Consider the following 22,732-nt stretch of genomic DNA (forward strand, 5'->3'; position numbering starts at 1 on the left):
TTCCCCAACCAGAGATTGAACCTGGGCCATGGCAGTGAAAGCACTAAGTCCTAACCACTGGACCACCAGAAAATTCCCTGAAATTTACATTAAAATGTAGAAGTGGACGTGTAAGTCACTCAGTCTTCTGACTCTTTGCCACCCCTTGGACTGTAGCCCATCAGGTTCCTCTGTTAATGGAATTCTCCAGGCAAGAATACTACCGTGGGTTGCCATTCCCCATCTTAAAATGTAAAACATTTTAAAATTATAAAATTTCAACTGTAATATTTACAAAACTATTCTTTCAAACTTCATCTCTGTGATATTATTAAAAGCCCTAATTGAATTGAAAAAGCATCTAAAGACTTTTTGGGATCATTGTATACATTTTAATAGGAACAATATTTGGCTGATTTTAAAATTTTTACAGAGTAAATTATATCACTTGGAGTTTGTTTTCTAATCTGGAGATATATAATTATACATTAACCAAACATCATTTGGAATTCTAATCACTCACAGTTTCTAAAAACAAAACTAAGTATCCGGAAATCTATATATAGCATATTTTATTAAAATAAAAACCCATTATTTGGTTATGTAATTAATCTGATAATTATGCCATTCAACATATATTTCATCAATAATGCAAATTTAAGATACAAATAATAAAACTAGTGCAAAATAGTAAAAAGTTTAAGATTGTTAGTTCTTTTCATTAAAAAATAAGAATATTTCAAAGGTGGAGAGCCTTTGACTGTAGGCTTCCATTTATGAGGTAGTTGGGAAAAAAATTCATTTTTTAAATGAATATGTTAATCATGGTTTTCTAATCAATGAATATATGAAGTGATTGTATTGAATATTTTAAATTTGATATATTTTGAAACAGCATTTTCAGATTTCAATTCTCACTAAGAGTCCTCATTTAAAAAGTAAGCCATGTTCTTTAAAATACTCAATTAACACTTATTTAGATGAGCTAGAGGTCAATATGATTCTGATTTCCTACACAGTTAAAATTCTAGATAAATAAGACAGAAGATATTTTTTTATTAACCTTTTATACTGCAGTTCTGCTTATACTGAATGAATAGTAGTTAACATTGCTATAACATCATTTTAAAACAACCTGTATTAAAAACAATATGAACTCTTCTGACCTCCTTAATAAATTTACTAACATGAAATGATAGCTTCAAAGGAATAGAATATATTTACCAAAAACAAAGAAATTTTAAGAAAGTAACTTGTAAAAAAAATGCAAGTGTATATTTATGCATTTTAGAACAAAAGCAATATGTTGTTATAAGTATATGACATTTTAACATGTATAGTATGATCATAGAAAGAATTATTTAATAGTTGGCAGGGCTTAATGTGACCATATTATTTAATACTAATCTTTCAAAGTGATTGAAATTTCAAAATATATAATTATATGTGTACAAGTTCACTAATGATAATCTCTACACTTTAATTCCTTAAAATAATCCCATAATAAAGCCTTGCATATTCAGGGTTTCACAGAAATCAGTGCAGAAGTTAATCATAGGAAAATTCAATCCATGAACAGTTATCTTGATCTGTGTTGTCCTAGGGTTATTTACCTGGGTGCCAATCAGAAAACAATTAGAATCAAATTGTCTTTGAGTATAAACTCATTAAAACTATTAAGATGATAAGCTTTGCCAAAACATACAGTTCGGCTCTGTAGCTTACACTGTGGTGATATAGATCACATGTTGGTGAGCACTGAGTTTCCAAAGCACTGAATTATTGATTCCTCCTGATTTTAGTGATACTACTTCATGAAACATCATTCGGTACAAGGGTATTGATTTCAGCTTTCGTCCTCCTCACCCCCCAGTTTGAACAATGACACTTTCCAGCAGAAAAAGCAAACATAATCTAGTTTGGACAACAGTGTATTTGAAGTATAATAAAAATTAACAATTTAACCATTTGCCTAAATTGTAACTAACTGTAACCAATTGCCATTTTGCATTTTAATGTTAAATGTACTTAGAAAAATATGACAGCAGTAGCAAAATATTTGAACTTTGTTATACTTCAAACAGCTTAAATAGGAAAATAAAAGGACACATTCTGACAAGTTGGCTATAGTGATAACAAAGAAACAAATTCTGAAGATGCATGTGAAAAGTGAATATACTGGCTTTGTGAAATGAACTTACATAAAGCAATACTGTTTATTACGTCAGTTTGGATACGATATATATTTAAATGTTTTGTTGTTCAGTTGCTAAGTCATGTCCAACTCTTTAAATGTATATTTGCTGGGAAATTAATGAATTATTATAGTTTTTCTATTTTCTTTACACTCACAAAAGCTAAAGTAGTTAACGATTTCAAAAAAAGACGTAAGCAGCCAAAAAGGAGTGGGTGTTTTCCTTTCTGGCTTATTTCACTCTGTATAATCGGCTCCAGTTTCATCCATCTCATCAGAACTGATTCAAATGCATTCTTTTTAACGGCTGAGAAATACTCCATTGTGTATATGTACCACAGCTTTCTTATCCATTCATCTGCTGATGGACATCTAGGTTGTTTCCATGTCCTGGCTATTATAAACAGTGCTGTGATGAACATTGGGGTACATGTGTCTCTTTCAGTTCTGGTTTCCTCAGTGTGTATGCCCAGCAGTGGGATTGCTGGGTCATAAGGCAGTTCAATTTGCAATTTTTTAAGGAATCTCCACACTGTTCTCCATAGTGGCTGTACTAGTTTGCATTCCCATCAACAGTGTAGGAGGGTTCCCTTCTCTCCACACCCTCTCCAGCATTTATTGCTTGCAGATTTTTGGATTGCAGCCATTCTGACTGGTGTGAAGTGGTACCTCATTGTGGTTTTGATTTGCATTTCTCTAATAATGAGTGATGTTGAGCACCAATACAGTATACTAACACATATATATGGAATTTAGAAAGATGGCAATGATGACCCTGTATGCAGGACAGCAAAAAAGACACAGATGTGTATAGCGGACTTTTGGACTCAGAGGGAGAGGGAGAGGGTGAGATGATTTGGGAGAATGGCATTGAAACATGTATAATATCATGTAAGAATTGAATCGCCAGTCTATGCCTGATGCAGGATACGGCATGCTTGGGGCTGGTACACTGGGATGACCCAGAGAGATGTTGTGGGGAGGGGGGTGCAAGGGGGGTTCATGTTTGGGAACGCATGTACACCTGTGGTGGATTCATGTCAATGTATGCCAAAACCAATACAGAATTGTAAAGTAAAAATAAATAAATTAATTAATTAATTAAAAAAAAAAAACCAATACAGAATTGTAAACTAAAATAAAAAATAAATAAATAAAATAAAATTTAAAAAAAAGAAAAAAATAACTAAAATGAACAGAAAAAAACAAAAAACAAAACAAAAAGGAGTGGGGTGGGGGGCATATTTTGGGGAAGTGAACATATATTGATTTATATTGAAAATGGCTTGATGTATAATAAACCCATTTTAATTAAATACTGGATTTTTTCTATCAGGTATTGTTTTATTTAAATAAGTATCCAGTATTTTAATCTTTTATCAGTTCCTACTAGAAGGAAACAGCAGGGCTAACAAAACAATAAATGGTACCTCACTCTTAGCCTCAGATTTGGGAAGCTGACAGGGGACTGTGTGCACTGGAGTGAAAGTGATGACCTGCCAAAAAGGAACAAATGATTCACACATTTGTCTGATTGTTACTGTGCAAGTATGCAGGCTCTGTGTTGCTATTTTCTCTTTTTCACAAATGAAGATTCAAAATGCAAAGTTTTAAATTAAAAATAAATTAGCATTATTTTACTGTTTAAAAATTGCCAAAGGAAATGAAAACTGACAGTGTGCAGCTCAAAAAACATCTTTTACTCTCTATTCAACAAATTTATAAGTATCTTTGACAGCATTTTTGTTTCCTCTCACACTCAGAACTTTATCACTATCTACTATTATGAAGACCCCATATGAATCTTCATCACAGTTTTTGAATTGGTATTGAATTTAGTGATGCGTATGATGTTCATAGTCAAAAAGAGATGTTTTAAATAAGTTAAACAAAAGAAAAATACACAGACACAAAGAAAATGAAAGCCTAGTGAGTATAGGCTGCTGATGCTGCCGCTCCTAAGTCGCTTCAGTCTTGTCCGACTCTGTGCGACCCCATAGAGGGCAGCCCATGAGGCTCCCCCGTCCCTGGGATTCTCCAGGCAAGAACACTGGAGTGGGTTGCCATTTCCTTCTTCAATGCATGAAAGTGAAAAGTGAAAGTAAAGTCGCTCAGTCGTGCCCGAATCTTGGCGACCCCATGGACTGCAGCCTACCAGGCTCCTTCGTCCATGGGATTTTCCAGGCAAAAGTACTGGAGTGGGTTGCCATTGCCTTCTCCGAGAGACATCTATAGTTTGGGGTTATATAATTATAGATATTAAAGCACATATCACAATATTTAAAAGGCTTATAATTTTTTATAATCTTATTCTAAAATAAATAGCATAATACTAAATGAAATAATTTAAATTTCAATAGTCCAAAGAACAGCTTATTTATAAAAAGCCAGTGATACACATAAGTAATGTCAAATTTCTTATTTGCCTCCAAGATACATAATGATAGTAATACATTATTACATTTGGTCTTTAATTTGTGAGGATTAGAATTTTCCAATTACAGAAGGGCAAAATCTCTTATAGAAACAAATTCTTATCAGAACATTGCAGAAGAGAATACTATTTCCCCTCTACTCATTAAAGTTTGTCATACTTTTATATTACAGTGTCTGAAGAAATTTTATTGCAGTGACAGAAATATTCACTTTTAAAATAGAGGTCAACATAGTATAAACTCATTCCTACAAATTGCTATTATAAGTTTGAATATATCTTTGAATATACAGAGGCAGTATAATGAGAATGTGAACAAAAAGAATGTTAAAAATAACCATCAAAGAAACACCTAGTCTTTGCAATATATTTGAAAGTTGTTTTCACATGGATGCAGTTTTCAAAAGAGACTCATCACTCTGAGTACATGAATAAGGAGTAAAATACTAAAATGTATTACAAATGAATTAGAATGCAGAAAATTAAGTACTAAAATTTGAAGGTAGCATATTCTCTACCTTATTTTTAAGTAACCAAAGGAAAGATGTACGTATATACATGTAACATAGTTTCTTTTGCACTTTGGAATTTCTCATGTTAAATCACCAAATTATTTATGGCAATGTCAAATAGCTAAAGTAATAGTCCATATTTTTTCATCTTTACACTTAGGAATGTTTTATAAATCTGATAACAGAGTGTAAACAAAAATAATGTAATTAAGAAGTAATAGCAAACAGGAAAATGAAAAATCAGACTTGCTGCTATAGTTGATTGTCCTATTCCTAGGGATTTCATATTGCTCTGGCTGTAAATGGAGCATTTTCATTAGTCAGGTTTCAGACAAAGAATAAAGAGGAAACAGGTGATTAATCAAAAAAACTCTGCAATAATACCTCATTACTTTGGTCATTAGGGCACTACCACTTGATTACTATACTATTCACTATGTCCTATATCTTTAGCCCTAAGAGTTGGAAGTTTTAGTGAGGTTACAAAGTAGATGTGAACCAGCTAAAGAATACAGATGATATTATAGAGTTAATTAATGTACTGTGATGGTATTGATTGATATCTCTGAACATTGAATGAAGAGACATATCAAGTAAGGATAAATTCTCAGTGAATATATCAGTCAAGATGGTCCTTAAGATGATCTTTGAATGAATATGAACTCTGTACTGCTATTCAAGATGAAAATGTTTAAGAAAAAAGTGATGATATATTTCCATAAACTAGCAATGAAAGTAAAACTAAAAAATAAATCATTCAATTAGATCACTCAATCATTCATTTGAGTGATATAGGAGAACAAAACAAAAAGATAAAAATGTGATCAATTTTGAAGTTTTTCTCCACCTTCCACCTTTTTCTCTTTATTCCTCTTTCTCCTTTCATTTTAACAAGTTTGGATTCATATTGTGTGCATTACTAACTTGCACTTTTCTTTATATATCATATTTCTCTGGACATGTGATTTAGTAGAAAATGGTAAAAGATGTATAAAGAAGGAAGAAAGTGTTAGTTGCTCAGTCCTGTCTCTTTGAAAAACCATGGACTGTGCTTTCCAGGCTCTTTTGTCTATGGGATTCTCCAGGCAAGGATACAGGAGTGGGTGGTCATATCCTTCTCTAGGAGATCTTCCTGACTAGGAATTGAACCGGGTCTCCGGGCCTCTTGCATTGCAAGCATACTCTTTGCTGTCTGAGCCACCAGAGCATCTCAAATTATGCATAATACTTACAATTTGTATACTTATTTAAATAGTCTACTAATATTTGATGTATAGATTTCCCATTCTTCATCAGTGTAAATAGTAGTACAATTGCACTCATCTCACACGCTAGTAAAGTAATGTTCAAAATTCTGCAAGCCAGGCTTCAGCAATAAGTGAACTGTGAAATTCCAGATGTTCAAACTGGTTTTTGAAAAGGCAGAGGAACCAGAGATCAAATTGCCAACACCCGCTTGATCATGGAAAAAGGAAGAGAGTTCCAGGAAAACATCTATTTCTGCTTTGTTGACTATGCCAAAGCTTTTGACTGTGTGGATCACAATAAACTGTGGAAAATTCTGAAAGAGATGAGAATACCAGACCACCTGACCTGCCTCTAGAGAAATCTATATGCAGGTCAGGAAGCAAACAGTTAGAACTAGACATGTAACAACAGACTGATTCCAAATAGGAAAAGAAGTACGTCAAGGCTGTATATTGTCACCCTGCTTATTTAACTTCTATGCAGAGTACATCATGAGAAATGCTAGGCTGGAAGAAGCACAAGCTGGAGTCAAGATTGCCAGGAGAAATATCAATAATCTCAGATATGCAAATGAGACCACTCTTATGGCAGAAAGTGAAGAGGAACTAAAAAGTCTCTTGATGAAAGTGAAAGAGGAGAGTGAAAAAGTTGGCTTAAAGCTCAACATTCAGAAAACGAAGATCATGGCATCTGGTCCCATCACTTCGTGGCAAATAGATGGGGAAACAGTGGAAACAAGGTCAGACTTTATTTTTTTGGGCTCCAAAATCACTGCAGATGGTGATTGCAGCCATGAAATTAAAAGACACTTAATCCTTGGAAGAAAAGTTATGACCAACCTAGATAGCATATTCAAAAGCAGAGACATTACTTCACCAACAAATGTGCATCTAGTCAAGGCTATGGTTTTTCCAGTAGTCATGTATGGATGTGAGAGTTGGACTGTGAAGAATGCTGAGCCCTGAAGAGTTGATGCTTTTGAACTGTGGTGTTGGAGAAGACTCCTGAGAGTCCCTTGGACTGTAAGGAGATCCAACTAGTCCACCCTAAAGGAGATCAGTCCTGGGTGTTCTTTGGAAGGACTGATGCTAAAGCTGAAACTCCAATACTTTGGCCACCTGTTGCAGAGTTGACCCATTGGAAAAGACTCTGTTCCTGGGAGGGATTGGGGGCAGAAGGAAAAGGGGACGAAAGAGGATGAGATGGCTGGATGGCATCACCAACTCAATGGACTTGAGTATGGGTGAACTCCAGGAGTTGGTGATGGACAAGGAGGACTGGCATCCTACAATTCATGGGGTCGCAAAGAGTCGGACACGACTGAGCAACTGAACTGAACTGAATGAACATCTAGAAATACTTAACTACATAATTCATTTCCTAAATATATTTCTAGAAGTAGAATTATTGGTTAACACACTGTAAAGTTTTAATAATTTTGATACATGATACAAAGTGTTACTTTAATTGAATAATTTATTTCAGTTCAAATTCCAAAATGAAGGTTAAAAATAAAAGTAAATTACATTTCTATTTCAATGAATATGTGATTTGAGATTAAATAACCTAACATTTCCAGTATATGGCAGTTACATGAGAATTCTATATTAAAAATCATATTCTTGTAGCACCAAAACTTCCTAACTGATGTGAAGTGCAGTGAACTGGAAAGGATTTGCTAGAATCTAGTTCCAAGTAACAATCTTTTCAACTGCACTTAGCCAGGCAATTCATGCAAAGAGTGCAGTTTTCTACATTGCCGATCATGAGATGGGTACCCTTTAATAAAATTCTATCATTTTAAGTATGATAATTATTAAATTCTAAGCACATATTCAGTTCAGTTCAGTCGCTCAGTCATCTGACTATTTGCGATCACATGGATTGCAATACTCCAGGCCTCCCTGTCCATCACCAACTCCCAGAGTTTACTCAAACTCATGTCCATTGACTTGGTGATGCTATCCAACCATCTCATCCTCTGTCATCCCCTTCTCCTCCTGCCTTCGATCTTTTCCAGAATCAGGGTCTTTTCCAATGAGTCAGTTCTTCACATCAGGTGGCCGAAGTATTGGAGTTTCAGCTTCAGCATCAGCCCTTCCAATGAATATTCAAGACTGATTTCCTTTAGGATGGACTGGTTGGATCTCCTTGCCATCCAAAGGACTCTCAAGAGTCTTCTCGAACAGCACAGTTCAAAATCATCAATTCTTCGTCTCTAAGCTTTCTTTATAATCCAACTCTAACATCCATCCATGATACTGGAAAAACCATAGCTTTAACTAGATGGACCTTTGTTGGCAATGTAATGTCTCTGCTTTTTAATATGTTGTCTATGTTGGTCATAACTTTACTTCTAAAAGGAGCAAGTGTCTTTTAATTTCATGGCTGCAGTCACCATCTGCAGTGATTTTGGATCCCCCCAAAATACAGTTTCTCAATGTTTCCAATGTTTCCCTGTCTATTTGCTGTGAAGTGATGGGACCAGATGCCATGATCTTAGTTTCTTGCATGCTGAGTTTTAAGCAAACTATTTCACTCTCCTCTTTCACTTTCATCAAGAGGCTCTTTAGCTCTTCTTCACTTTCTGCCATATGGGTGGTATCATCTGCATATCTAAGATTATTGATATTTCTCCCAGAAATCTTGAATCCAGCTTGTGCTTCATCCAGCCCAGCGTTTCTAATGATGTACTCTGCATAGAAGTTAAATAAGCAGGGTGACAATATACAGCCTTGACACACTCCTTTTCCCATTTGTAACCAGTCTGTTGTTCCATTTCCAGTTCTAACTGTTGTTCTTCGACCTGCATACAGATTTCTCAGGAGGCCGGCCAGGTGGTCTGGTATTTCCATCTCCTGAAGAATTTTTTCCACAGTTTGTTGTGATCCACACAGTCAAAGGCTTTGGTGTAGTCAGTAAAGCAGAAGTAGATGTTTACAATTTGATCTCTGGTTCCTCTGCCTTTTCTAAAACCAGCTTGAACATCTGGAAGTTCATGGTTCACATATTGTTGAAACCTGGTTTGGAGAATTTTGTGCATTACTTTACTAGCATGTGAGATGAGTGCAATCATGTGGTAGTTTGAGCATTCTTTGGCATTGCCTTTCTTTGGGATTGGAATGAAAACTGACCTTTTCCAGTCCTGTGGCCACTGCTGAGTTTTCCCAATTTGCTGGCATATTGAGTGCAGCACTTTCACAGCATCATCTTTTAGGATTTTAAATAGTTCAACTGGAATTCCATTACCTCCACAAGCTTTGTTTTTTGTGATGCTTCCTAAGGCCCACTTGACCGCATTCCAGGATGTCTGGCTCTAGCTGAGCGATCACACTGTTGTGTTGTGATTATATGGGTCATGAAGATCTTTTTTGTATAGTTCTTCTGAGTATTTTTTGTCACCTCTTCTTAATATCTTCTGCTTCTATTAGGTCCATACCATTCCTGTCCTTTATTGTGCCCATCTTTGTATGAAATATTTTCTTGTTATCTCTCAGTTTCTTGATGAGATCTCTGTCTTTCCCATTCTATTGTTTTCCTCTATTTCTTTGCACTGATCACTGAGGAAGGCTTTCTTATCTCTCCTTGCTATTCTTTGGAACCCTGCATTCAGATGGGTATATCTTTCTTTTTCTCCTTTGCTTTTTGCTTCTCTTCTTTTCATAGCTGTTTATAAAGCCTCCTCAGACAACCATTTTGCCTTTTTGCATTTCTTTTTCTTGGGGATGGTCTTGATCACTGCCTGCTGTATAATGTCATGAACCTCCGTCCATAGTTCTTCAGGTACTCTGTCTGTCAGATCTAATCCCTTGAATCTATTTATCACTTCTACTGTATAGTTGTAAGGGATTTGATTTAGGTCATACCTGAATGGTCTAATGGACAAAAAACTTGGACATATACAAAATTTTCAAAAATGCTAGAAAACATATAACCTGTTTAAAATAACAAAAGCAAAAAATCAGCAAGTTCAACTATATCAAGCTTAAAAGTTTTGCACAACAAAAGAAATAATCATTAAAATGAAAAAGTAACTTTTGAGGTAGGAGTAATATTTGCAAACCACATTTGGTAAGAGGGTAATATCTGGAACTTATATGAAACTCATAAAACTCAATAGCAAAAAAAAAAAAGAAAGAAAGAAAAAGAAAGAATCTGATTAAAAACTGAGCAGAGAACTTAATTAGAAATTTGTCCAAAGAAGACATGAAAGTCATACAGGCAAGTCAAAACCACAGTGAAATATTATCTCAAACCTGTTAGAATGGTTATTGTAGAAAAGACAAGAGGTACTAAATGCTGGTCAAGATGTGAAGAAGAAAGAATACTGATACACTATTGGTAGGAATGTACATTGGTGCAGCCATAGTGGAAGGCAGTATGGAAGTTTCTAAAAAATTAAAAATAAAATTACCATATGCTCCAGGAATCTCACTTCTGACCATATATTCTAACGAAATGAAATCACTACCTTGAAGGGATAGCTACACTCTCATATTCATTCAGCATTATTATTCACAGTATTCAAGACATGGAAACAACCTAAGTTTCCATCTATGGATGAATGGATAGATGAATTAATAGATAGAGTGTATATATATATATATATATATATATATGTCATAGAGACAAAGAGTAGATTGGTGGTTGCCAGAGCCTGAGAGGTAGGGAAAATGGGAAATGTTGTTCAAAGGCTACAAACTTGTAGTTACAATGTAAGTTCTGGGGGTCTGGGAATACAGAATGGTGACTATAATTAAGAATACTGTAGTATATACCTTGAAGTTGCTATCAGATTAGAGCTTTAATGTTCTCACCATAACAGCAAAAACAACAAAATGGTAATTAGTTGAGGTAAAGGATATGTTAATTAGCCTTATTTTTGTAAATGTTTTGCAATATCTATGTCTCAAATCATTTGTATTGTACACCTTTAAGTTAATTATGTTCCCACAAAACTGGGGAAGAAAGAGTTAAGAAGGTGAACATTCACCTCACCACATAAGATATCCAGAGGACAAGTAAACACAGGAAACAATACTGTACATCATGCATCATTAGGGAATTCTCAATTAAAATGAGATATAATTGCACATCTGTTATAATGGCTAAAATCCAAACATGAACAGTACCACATGTTGGTGAGCATGTGGATCAGCAGGAACTTGCTCTTTGCTGATAGGAATGCAAAATGATACTTTGTTACTATGAAAGACAGTTTGGTAGTTTTTACAAAACTAAACCTTCTACTGCCGTACAGTTCAGTTCAATCACTCAGTCGTGTCCGACTCTTTGCGACCCCACGAATCGCAGCACACCAGGCCTCCCTGTCCATCACCAACTCCCGGAGTTCACTCAAACTCACGTCCATTGAGTCAGTGATGCCATCCAGCCATCTCATCCTCTGTCGTCCCTTTCTCCTCCTGCCCCCAATCCCTCCAAGCATTAGAGTCTTTTCCAGTGAGTCAACTCCGCATGAGGTGGCCAAAGTACTGGAGTTTCTGCTTTAGCATCATTCCCTCCAAAGAAATCCCAGGGCTGATCTCCTTCAGAATGGACTGGTTGGATCTCCTTGCAGTCCAAGGGACTCTCAAGAGTCTTCTCCAACACCACAGTTCAAAAGCATCAGTTCTTTGGTGCTCATCTTTCTTCACAGTCCAACTCTCACATCCATACATGACCACTGGAAAAACCATAGCCTTGACTAGATGGACCTTTGTTGGCAAAGTAATGTCTCTGTTTTTCAATATGCTATCTAGGTTGGTCATAACTTTTCTTCCAAGGAGTATGCGTCTTTTAATTTCATGGCTTTAGTCACCATCTGCTGCCATACACCATACTCAAATCCAGCAGCTGTGCTTATTGGTATTTACTCAAATGAATTGAAAACTTATGTCCACACAAAACTTGTATGTGAACATTTATGGCAGCTTTATTCATAACTGCCAAAACTTGGAAGCAGCCATGAGGTCCTTCAAGTAGGTGAATGAATAAGTAAACTGTGATACATCCAGACAATGTAATAGTTGTTGTTTGGTTGCTAAGTTGTGTCCAACTCTTTTGTGATCCCATGGACTATAGCCCACCAGGCTCCTGTGCTCATGGGGTTTCCCAGGCAAGAATATTGGAATTGTTTGCCATTTCCTTCTCTAGGGGATCTTCCCAACCCAAGGAGCAAACCCATGTCTCCTGCATTGCAAGTGGATTCTTTACCTCTGAGCCACCAGGGAAGCCCCCAATGAAACAGTATTCAGTGCTAAAAAGAAATGGGTTATCAAGACACAAAAAGACATGGAGAAATCTTAAATGCCTATTACTGTGTGATAGAAGCCCATGTAATTCCAATTATATAACATTCTAGAAAAGACAAACTAGAGATAGTAAAAATACCATTAGATGCCAGGGATTAAAGGATAGAAAAGAATGAATAGCCAAGGAATATATAGAGCATAGAGGATTTTTAGGGTGATAGAACTTCTCTGTGTGATTCTCTTATAGTAGATAAATATCCTTATATATTTATCAAAACCTATAGAAATATGAAACATCAAGAATGAGCCCTAATATAAATGTGTCAATGTAGGTTCATTAATTATAGCAAGTGTATCACTCTGTGCGGGATGTTGATTGCAGGAGAGACTATGCATCTGTAGGGAGAGGAAGTATAGGGACCTCTGTACTTTTTCTAAATTTTTCTATGAACCTAAAACTGCTATAAAAATACTCTGCTTTTAAAAATATATATGTCCCTTGCATTATTTGGTATGACTATTATATTTTTCTTATTTCTTCTAAATTGCATGCTTTTTAAAAAACCTTTTCATATTTTTAACTATCTTTTTCTGTGTGTTTAAAAATAGCATGTGTTACTTTTAAAGATTAGAAAATATTCAACTTTGTCGTAGCTGTTTTTTATTGTATTTTACCTTATGCCCTGATGTCTTCATGGATGTATACCTCAAATATGTAAGAAAATACTTTTACTTGTGGCTTTATAAATGTCAGTAATTCCTCACTCCTTAAAACTATCTTCCATGCCAGTCAGTGAAATTTTCACAAAGAGTATTTTACACCTGTGATATGAATTTGTTGTGAGGAGGTTGTTTCAAAATTGGAATAGAGAAAAGTCAAGGAATTTTTAATTTTTCTTTTACCTTACTCTCCAGAACTACCCCCAACAGATACCACAAGCAAAGAACTTTATTTTAGTTCTAAATTTAAGAATAGTGGCTATATATGAAGGCATTTGACAAAGACAAGGAGATTTAAATTGGAGTATATTTTGAAATAGATGAAGTCATCTATATAGTAAGGCATGCTGCTGTAGGGTAAAATGCATAATGTCAATTTTCAGATTATTTTTCAGTATCTTAGGATTTTGAGCTATAGGTTTGAAATATACAATTATTGTCAGAAAGTCCTAAGCTTATAGAAAAAAATTAAAAAAGACATTTGATGGGTGTTTTTCCAGTCTTTTCATTTCCAAGGCAGATAATTATATGAAATTGTGACAATCACTGTAGTGCTTTAGGATGAATTGCCTGAGCAGAACTATAATAGTTTGAGCAGCATGTTGCTGTCATCAAGCACTTGGCACTGCTTTCAGGTTAAAATTCTTCTCATTAAAATACTAGCATTATGAAAGCAGACCCGCAAAGCTGGACTGTAAAGAAAGTAAACTTATTTTATTTGCTATTCTTATGTCACATAGATAGAAGCATGATAATTAAGAATGTGGGATTTGTATCCCATTTGCCTATGTTCAAACTGTGACTTCTTCACTTTCTTTTTCTCTCTTTTTTTATTTTTTATTTTGGCTGTGCTAGGGCTTCATTGTGGGGCACAGGTTTCTCTTGCTTCTTCACTTTCTAGCCTCGAATCATATACTATTCCTTCTCTGAAACTCAATTTCTCATACATATATTCAGTCCAGTTGCTCAGTCGTGTCTGACTCTTTGCGACCCCAAGAATTGCAGCATGCCAGGCCTCCCTGTCCATCACCAACTCCCAGAGTTTAACCAAACTCATGTCCATCAGGTCAGTGATGCCACCCAGCCACCTCATCCTCTGTCGTCCCCTTCTCCTCCTGCCCCCAATCCCTCCCAGCATCAGAATCTTTTCCAATGAGTCAACTCTTTGCATGAGGTGGCCAAAGTATTGGAGTTTCAGCTTTAACATCAGTCCTTCCAATGAACACCCAGGACTGATCTCCTTTAGGATGGACTGATTGGATCTCCTTGGAGTCCAAGGGACTCTCAAGAGTCTTCTCCAACACCACAGTTCAAAAGCATCAACTCTTCGGCACTCAGCTTTCTTCGCAGTCCAACTCACATCCATACATGACCACTGGAAAAACCATGGCCTTGATTAGACGGACCTCTGTTGGCAAAGTAATGTCTCTGCTTTTGAATATGCTATCTAGGTTGGTCATAACTTTCCTTCCAAGGAGTAAAGTGTCTTTTAATTTCATGGCAGCAATCACCATCTGCAGTGATTTTGGAGCCCCCCAAAATAAAGTCTGACACTGTTTCCACTGTTTCCCCATCTGTTTGCCATGAAGTGATGGGACCAGTTGCCATGATCTTAGAGTTATTAATAGCATCTTCTTCAGAAGAACAGTGTAAAATTAAAGTCCTGTAAAGTTCTTGTTGGGGCTTCCCAGGTGGCTCTGTGGTAAAGAATCCACCTGCCAATGCAGCAGATGTGGGTTCAGTCCCAGGGTGGGGAAGATCCCCTGGAGAAGGAAACAGCAACCCACTTCATTATTCTTGCCTGAGAAATCCCATGGACAGAGGAGACTGACAGGCTGTAGTCGGACCCAACTTAGCAACTAAACAACAATAACAACAGAGTTCTTCTTCAACAGTGTTCAACATAGGAAGTACTCAGAATTGACTATTGTTAATAACATTATTTTACTGTTTATTGTTAAGCAGTTACTAGTTACATTGTTCTTTTGCCACTTATTTTGAGAGATATCTTGAAAAATTGAAAGATAGTCAAGTTTATTATCTCCCATTTTCTTTACCGATAGCTGACCATTCACAAAAATTGCTGTCTCCACAAGTGGAAAGAAGTTAATTTAATCATAAGCTAAGCTATTTTGGTGACTTTTTTGCATGTGCATTTTTTTTGCTTTATTATTTTGTACTTATTCAACATGTTTACTAAATTGTTAATGCTTTCATTACTAATGATAATTATACTATAAAATATACATCCAAGATTTGTAAAAATATTTGTAATTGTTCAGTCATCCAAAAGTTAAAAGTTAAACTGTTAAAATTTTCCCAAACATTGACTGAGAGTAGCTCAAAATATTTTGCTAATTGAAAGCACAGTAGAAATGCTATATGCATATTTATGTGTCTTAAATGTCTTTTAAAGAGGCCAGGCACTAAGCTTTTAAGCGTATCTTGTAATGATACATATCATTATTATGCAAATGGATTCCAATTAGCATATTTAAATTATATTTACCTCTTATTACTTAAAGTGAATATTACAAATTATTGCACACATCTGCAGACTTGTATATTTCTGAGGCCCTTAAAAAAATGATTATACATCATGAAGGTCATACCAACAAGTAAACTGAGGTTTATAGTTATGCATTCTGGAAAAGTCCAACTAAAGGAACTCTGGATACTCAAAATTTTATAAAAATACACAAAAATTATAAATTTGTACATAAATATAAAATATTGTTCAGTATTGTTTCAAGAATACATATTTTTATTGATATATAATTAACTTAGAATATTAAATTAATTTCATGTTTACAGTATAAAGATTTGAAATATTCCTGAACTGCAAAATGATTAATACAATAAGTTTAGTTAACAACCATCCCCTCACATAATTACATTTTCCACCTTATGTGAAGAACTTAAAAAAAAATTAAATTTATTTATTTTTTAATTGGGGGATAATTGCTTTACAGAATAGTGTTGGTTTCTGCCAGACATCAACATGAATCAGCCATAGGTATACATATGTCCCCTCCCTTTTGAAACTCCCTCCCAACTTCCTCCTCATCTCACCCCTCTAGGTTGTTACAGAGCCTGGTTTGAGTTCCCTGAGCCATATAGCAAGTTACCACTGGCTATCTATTTTACTTATTTACTTATTTTAATGTAAGTTTCCATGTTACTCTCTTCATAGATTCCACCCTCTCCTTCCTCCTCCCCACCATGTCCATAAGTCTGTTCTCTTTGTTTCTCCATTGCTGCCCCACGAAAAATTTCATCAGTACCATCTTTCTAGATTCCGTATATATGCATTAGTATACAATGTTTGTTTATCTTTTTCTGATTACTTCACTCTGTACAATAGTCTCTAGGATCATCCACCTCATTAAAACTGACTCAAATGTGGCCCTTCTTATGGCTGAGTAAGAGTCAGACACGACTGAGTGACTGAACTGAACTGAACTGAATATCCCATTGCATTATCCTTGCAGTCCAGGGGACTCTTAAGAGTCTTCTCCAACACCACAGTTCAAAAGCATCAATTCTTCAGTGCTCAGCTTTCTTCACAGTCCAACTCTCACATCCATACATGACTACTGGAAAAACCATAGCCTTGACTACATGGATCTTTGTTGACAAAGTAATGTCTCTGCATTTTAATATGCTGTCTAGGTTGGTCATAACTTTCCTTCCAAGGAGTAAATGTCTTTTAATTTCATGGCTGCAATCACCATCTGCAGTGATTTTGGAGCCCAAAAAAATAAAGTCTGGCACTGTTTCCACTGTTTCCTCATCTATTTGCCATGAAATGATAGGACCAGATGCCATGATCTTCGTTTTCTGAATGTTGAGCTTTAAGCCAACTTTTTCACTCTCCTCTTTCACTTTCATCAAGAGACTTTTTAGTTCCTGTTCACATTCTGCCATAAGGGTGGTGTCACCTGCATATCTGAGGTTATTGATATTTCTCCTGGCAATCTTGATTCCAGCTTGTGCTTCTTCCAGCCCAGCGTTTGTCATAATGTACTCTGCATAGAAGTTAAATAAGCAGGGTGACAACATACAGCCTTGATGCACTTCTTTTCCTATTTGGAACCAGCCTGTTGTTCCATGTCCAGTTCTAAATATTGCTTCCTGCCTTGCATAAAGGTTTCTCAAGAGGCAGGTCAGGTGGTCTGGTATTCCCATCTCTTTCCGAATTTTCCACAGTTTATTGTGATCCACACAGTGAAAGGCTTTGGCATAGTCAATAAAACAGAAATACATGTTTTTATGAAACTCTCTTGTTTTTTCCATGATCCAGCGGATGTTGCCATTGTGATCTCTGATTCCTCTGCCTTTTCTAAAACCAGCTTGAACATCAGGAAGTTCACGGTTTATGTATTGCTGAAGCCTGGCTTGGAGAATTTTGAGCATTACTTTACTAGCGTGTGAGATGAGTGCAATTGTAAGGTAGTTTGAGCATTCTTTGGTATTGCCTTTCTTTGAGATTGGAATGAAAACTGAACTTTTCCAGTCCTATGGCCACTGCTGAGTTTTCCAAATTTGCTGGCATATTGAGTGCAGCACTTTCACAGCAATATCTTTCAGGATTTGAAATACCTCCACTAGAATTCCATCACCTCCACTAGCCTCGTTCGTAGTGATGCTTTCTAAGGCCAACTTGACTTCACATTCCAGGATGTCGGGCTCTAGGTGAGTGATCATACCATCGTGATTATCAGGGTCATGAAGATCTTTTTGGTACAGTTCTTCTGTGTATTCTTGCCACCTCTTCTTAATATCTTCTGCTTCTGTTAGGTCCAGACCATTTCTGTCCTTTATCGAGCCCATCTTTGCATGAAATGTTCCCTTAGTATCTCTAATTTTTTGAAGAGATCTCTAGTCTTTCCCATTCTGTTGTTTTCCTCTATTTCTTTGCATTGATCGCTGAGATAGGCTTCCTTATCTCTTCTTGCTATTCTTTGGAACTCTGCATTCAGATGCTTATATCTTTCCTTTTCTCCTTTGCTTTTTGCTTCTCTTCTTTTCACATCTATTTGTAAGCCCTCCTCAGACAGCCATTTTGCTTTTTTGCATTTCTTTTATTTAATTTATCTATGTCATCATTGTTTTCTTGCCTCCCTGGTTTATCAGTTATTTAAAAAATAATCCCCCTGCAATGCAGGAGACCCTGGTTTGATTCCTGGGTCAGGAAATTCCCCCGGGAAAGCGATAGCCTACCCACTCTAGTGTTCTTGGTCTTCCCTGGTAACTCAGATGATAAATAATCCACCTGCAATGTGCGAGACCTGGGTTTAATCCATGAGTTGGGAAGATGCCTTGGAGGAGGTCATGGAAGCCCACTCCTGTATTCTTGCCTGGAAAATCCGTATGGACAGAAGAGCCTGGTGGGTTATAGTCCATGGGATCGCAAAGCATCAGGCATGACAGTGACTAAGCCACAACATGTTTAGCACTAAGCTGAACTATTGAAATCTTTACCTATACTTGTGAGTTTTCATTTCTTTAAACCATTTATGACTTTGCATTTTTTATTGTCCTTGCTATTTTATAAAATCTGATAATCTCTAATTAGAAAGTTGGACCATTTACACATAATGTGATCAACCATATTAGATAATTCTGTCTTATTATTTGTTTTCTATTTAATCCAACTGAGAATAAGAAGGATTAATAAGCAGCAGGGCAGCGATTCAAATTCATGTTGAGTGTATTCTAAGAGCTATATTTTAATTACTTCCTAAAGTAAATGTCCAGAGCTGTGAAGGAGACAAGTATTGTTCATTCACTCATTTATTCATTCTCTGGATCTATGTTTAATCGGTGATACATTTGATTTGAATTTAGCAGTATGTATATGTATACATACACACAGCACAGTATCAATATTTGATGGGTGAGAATTTCTATTTCAACTATGTGTAAATGAGAATTAAATCTGTTATTTATAATATATGTTTTATATGTATAGGGCTTCCCTTGTGGCTCAGTGGTAAAGAATCTTCCTGTAGTGCAGGAGAAATTGGTTGGATCCCTGAGTCAGGAAGATCCTCTAGAGAAGGAAATGACAACCCATTCCAGTCTTCTTTCCTGGGAAATTCCATGGACAGAGGATCCTGGTGGACTATAGTCCATGGGGTCACAAGATGGTATACACAAGTTAGCACCTAAACAACAACATATATGTGTGTGTATGTATGTATGTTCATATATATACACATATATATAATCAATCTCTTCAGTATGCAGTTAAATTATTCCTAACCATTCTTGCATGGAAATGGCTTCTAGGAATCTCCTTCATCCATTGTATGGATACATCCTAACTATGACCTTAAAAAGGATATGCACATTGATGTCACATACTGGACGGATAGAGTACAAAAGAGGAGGAACAAAACTTGAAATGAACACAAACAGGAGACAGTTTGTAGAAAAATTTACCTGTCATAATATGAAAGATTTAGTTTTCATTGATGCCTAGTTGAAATAGAAGTTCTCACCTATCAGGAATTGATACTGTGGTATATAAAATTATAAACACAGAATCTATTCATTTTTCTTATTTGATTGGCAAAACCTAAAATTAAAATGGTCAGAATCTATGTGTTTGACAGGCACACAAACCAGAGTACTTCCGTATGTAAATTTTATGGTTACCCATCAAAAATACATAATAAACAAATTCCAATTATGAAATGAGACTGAATTATCTTTCTACTATCTCTTTAGAAAACTACATTACAAAATTATTCTGGATATGAAAAGACAATTAGAATATTCAGCAAACACAGAGGAAAAAACTCTAAAGTAGTTTAAGAAGTTAATAATAATATAATATTGTGTTGTTTTTCTCTATGTTATGATGTTCTTAGAATGCATGTTTTTAAAAATGCATACTCCTTATGATTTCTTTGCTCATTCTAAATAGTATCACTTTCATATATAATTTGTTTTTGATATTTTATCCTCTTTAACATAGTTTCAAAATATCTGATTCTACTCTGATTGTGTTGCAGAAGCTTATACAAAAAAGCAAATGTTAGGAAATGATATTTGAAAGCTAATGCAAAGCCAGATTCTGTTGGACTTTTAGGCTATAGGAACAAATTGAAATTGTAATCCTTACAGCACTAGGTTTGTGTTAACAAAAAAAAAGTCATTCAGGTTCCTATGTGAAGAATAAACTAGGGAGCAGCAGTAAGCATAGAATCAGATACCAAATGGAAATTTATTTTATTATTCAGGCTTAGGATGATGGTGAACTAGTCCAGAATTTCATGGTGAAGCTGGGAAGATGTATAAAACCTAGAGAACGTGGAAAAAAGAAATGCTATAAAAAACATGTTTTTGTTTTTTTTGTTTGTTTGTTTGTTTTTACTTTTATTTTTTTAAAATACATTAACTATTTGGAATATGTAGAGAAAGAAAATCATATCTCATGAGTATTTGTTTTCAGACTCTGGGTAAATCGTTTCTCCATTTACAAATATTGGAAAATAAAACTTAAAGGGACATTTATGGCTTGTGTAATGCGTGTATCAGGATATATGTAGGAAATAGGGTATGTTCAACAGTACCAGATTCTCCTGAGATATTGAGATAGATGAAGGCAGAGACCTGCTCATCAGATTTAAAAATAAAATTGCTTTGGCAAGGACATGTTTCCTAATCTGGAGGAGTAAGAGGCTTTTGCTGCATTGGAATGGGCTGAAAACTAAATAAGCTGTGGGGAGGTGCTCATTTATAAGAAATGCTATTAATATCAAGAAGTGTTTACTGAAGATGAGCAAGAAATGGGGAAATATGGAGGGGAATATGATGTTTAAAAAGAAATAGGTGGGGGAGCTCTTCTGGGTTATTATAAGAATAGAAAAATTCATGTATACTGAGAATAAACAAATGGAAATTGACAATTTGTTGATGGGAGGGAGAGAACACTACCAAAGTAGTGATGAATGTTTTAAACAACTATGACATAAGAATTCAAATATAAGTAGTTTATTTGAGAGATGCAGACACACTGGTAGGACAGTGGAATATTGAAATAGGAAAAAGAAAGAAGCCCCCAAATGTTATCAAGCCAGGAACAGCATGAGAAATAGTACAGAACACACATCTGTTATTGTATCCAAAAGATGGGAAGTTGGTACAGAATATTTAAGACTCCCAGTTGGGAATTCTCTGCTCTGATGGCATCTAGTAGCCTTCCCTGGAAAAGCCCTAAAGGAAGAGGGATGGATAGTGGCAACTGGAAGTTGTCCTGAAAGTGAAACAAAAGCCTGTCCCACACTTTGCGACCCCATGGACTATGCAGTCCATGCAATTCTCCAGGCCAGAATACTGAAGTGGGTAGCCTTTCCCTTCTCCAGGGGATCTTCCCAATCTAGGGATCAAACCCAGGTCTCCCACATTGCAGGTGGATTCTTTACCAGCTGAGCCACAAGGGAACCCTGGAAGTTGTCTTGGATACCAGACACCAGAACTGTTAAGGCCTTAAGGCTACGTTGGCTTAAAACTTAACATTTAGAAAATCAAGATCATGGCATCTGGTCCTATCACATCATGGCAAATAGATGGGGAACCAATGAAAACAGTGAGAGGTTTTATTTTTGAGGGCTCTAAAATCACTGCAGACAGTGACTGCAGCCATGAAATTAAAAGACACTTGCTCATTGGAAGAAAGCTATGACCAACCTAGATAGCTTATTAAAAAGCAGAGACATTACTTTGCCAACAGGTCCATCTAGTCAAACTATGGTTTTTCCAGTAGTTACATATGGGTGTGAGAGTTGGACTATAAAGAAGCTGAGTGCCAAAGAATTAATGCTTTTGAACTGTGGTGTTGGAGAAGACTCCTGAGAGTCCCTTGGACTGCAAGGAGATCCAACCAGTCCATCCTCAAGGAAATCAGTCTAAATATTCATTGGAAGGACTGATGCTCAAGATGAAACTCCAGTACTTTGGCCACCTGATGTGAAGAAATGGCTCTTTGGAAAAGACACTGATGCTGGGAAGGATTGAGGGCAGGAGGAGAAGGGGACGACAGAGGATGAGATGGTTTGATGGCATCACTGACTCAATGGACATGAGTTTGAATAAACTCTGGGAATTGGTGATGGACAGGGAAGCCTGGCATGCTGCAGTACATAGGGCTAAAGAGTCAGACATTACTGAGCAATTTAACTAGGGCTATAGGTGGAGCACCTACAGTATTGCCCAAGTCAAAAAACATATACAAGTTATACAACTGAGTATTTAAATCTTAGGTCAAAGAATATATTTGTACTTAAGAAAGTAAATTTTTATACCACAAATTATCTCATTTGAACAATTTAAAACTAATTATTATAGTGATAAAGCACATGAAAAGTGTCATATTTAAATTGTT

Source organism: Oryx dammah, unplaced genomic scaffold, assembly GCF_014754425.2.
Source record: "Oryx dammah isolate SB20612 unplaced genomic scaffold, SCBI_Odam_1.1 HiC_scaffold_11163, whole genome shotgun sequence".
NCBI lineage: Eukaryota > Metazoa > Chordata > Mammalia > Artiodactyla > Bovidae > Oryx > Oryx dammah.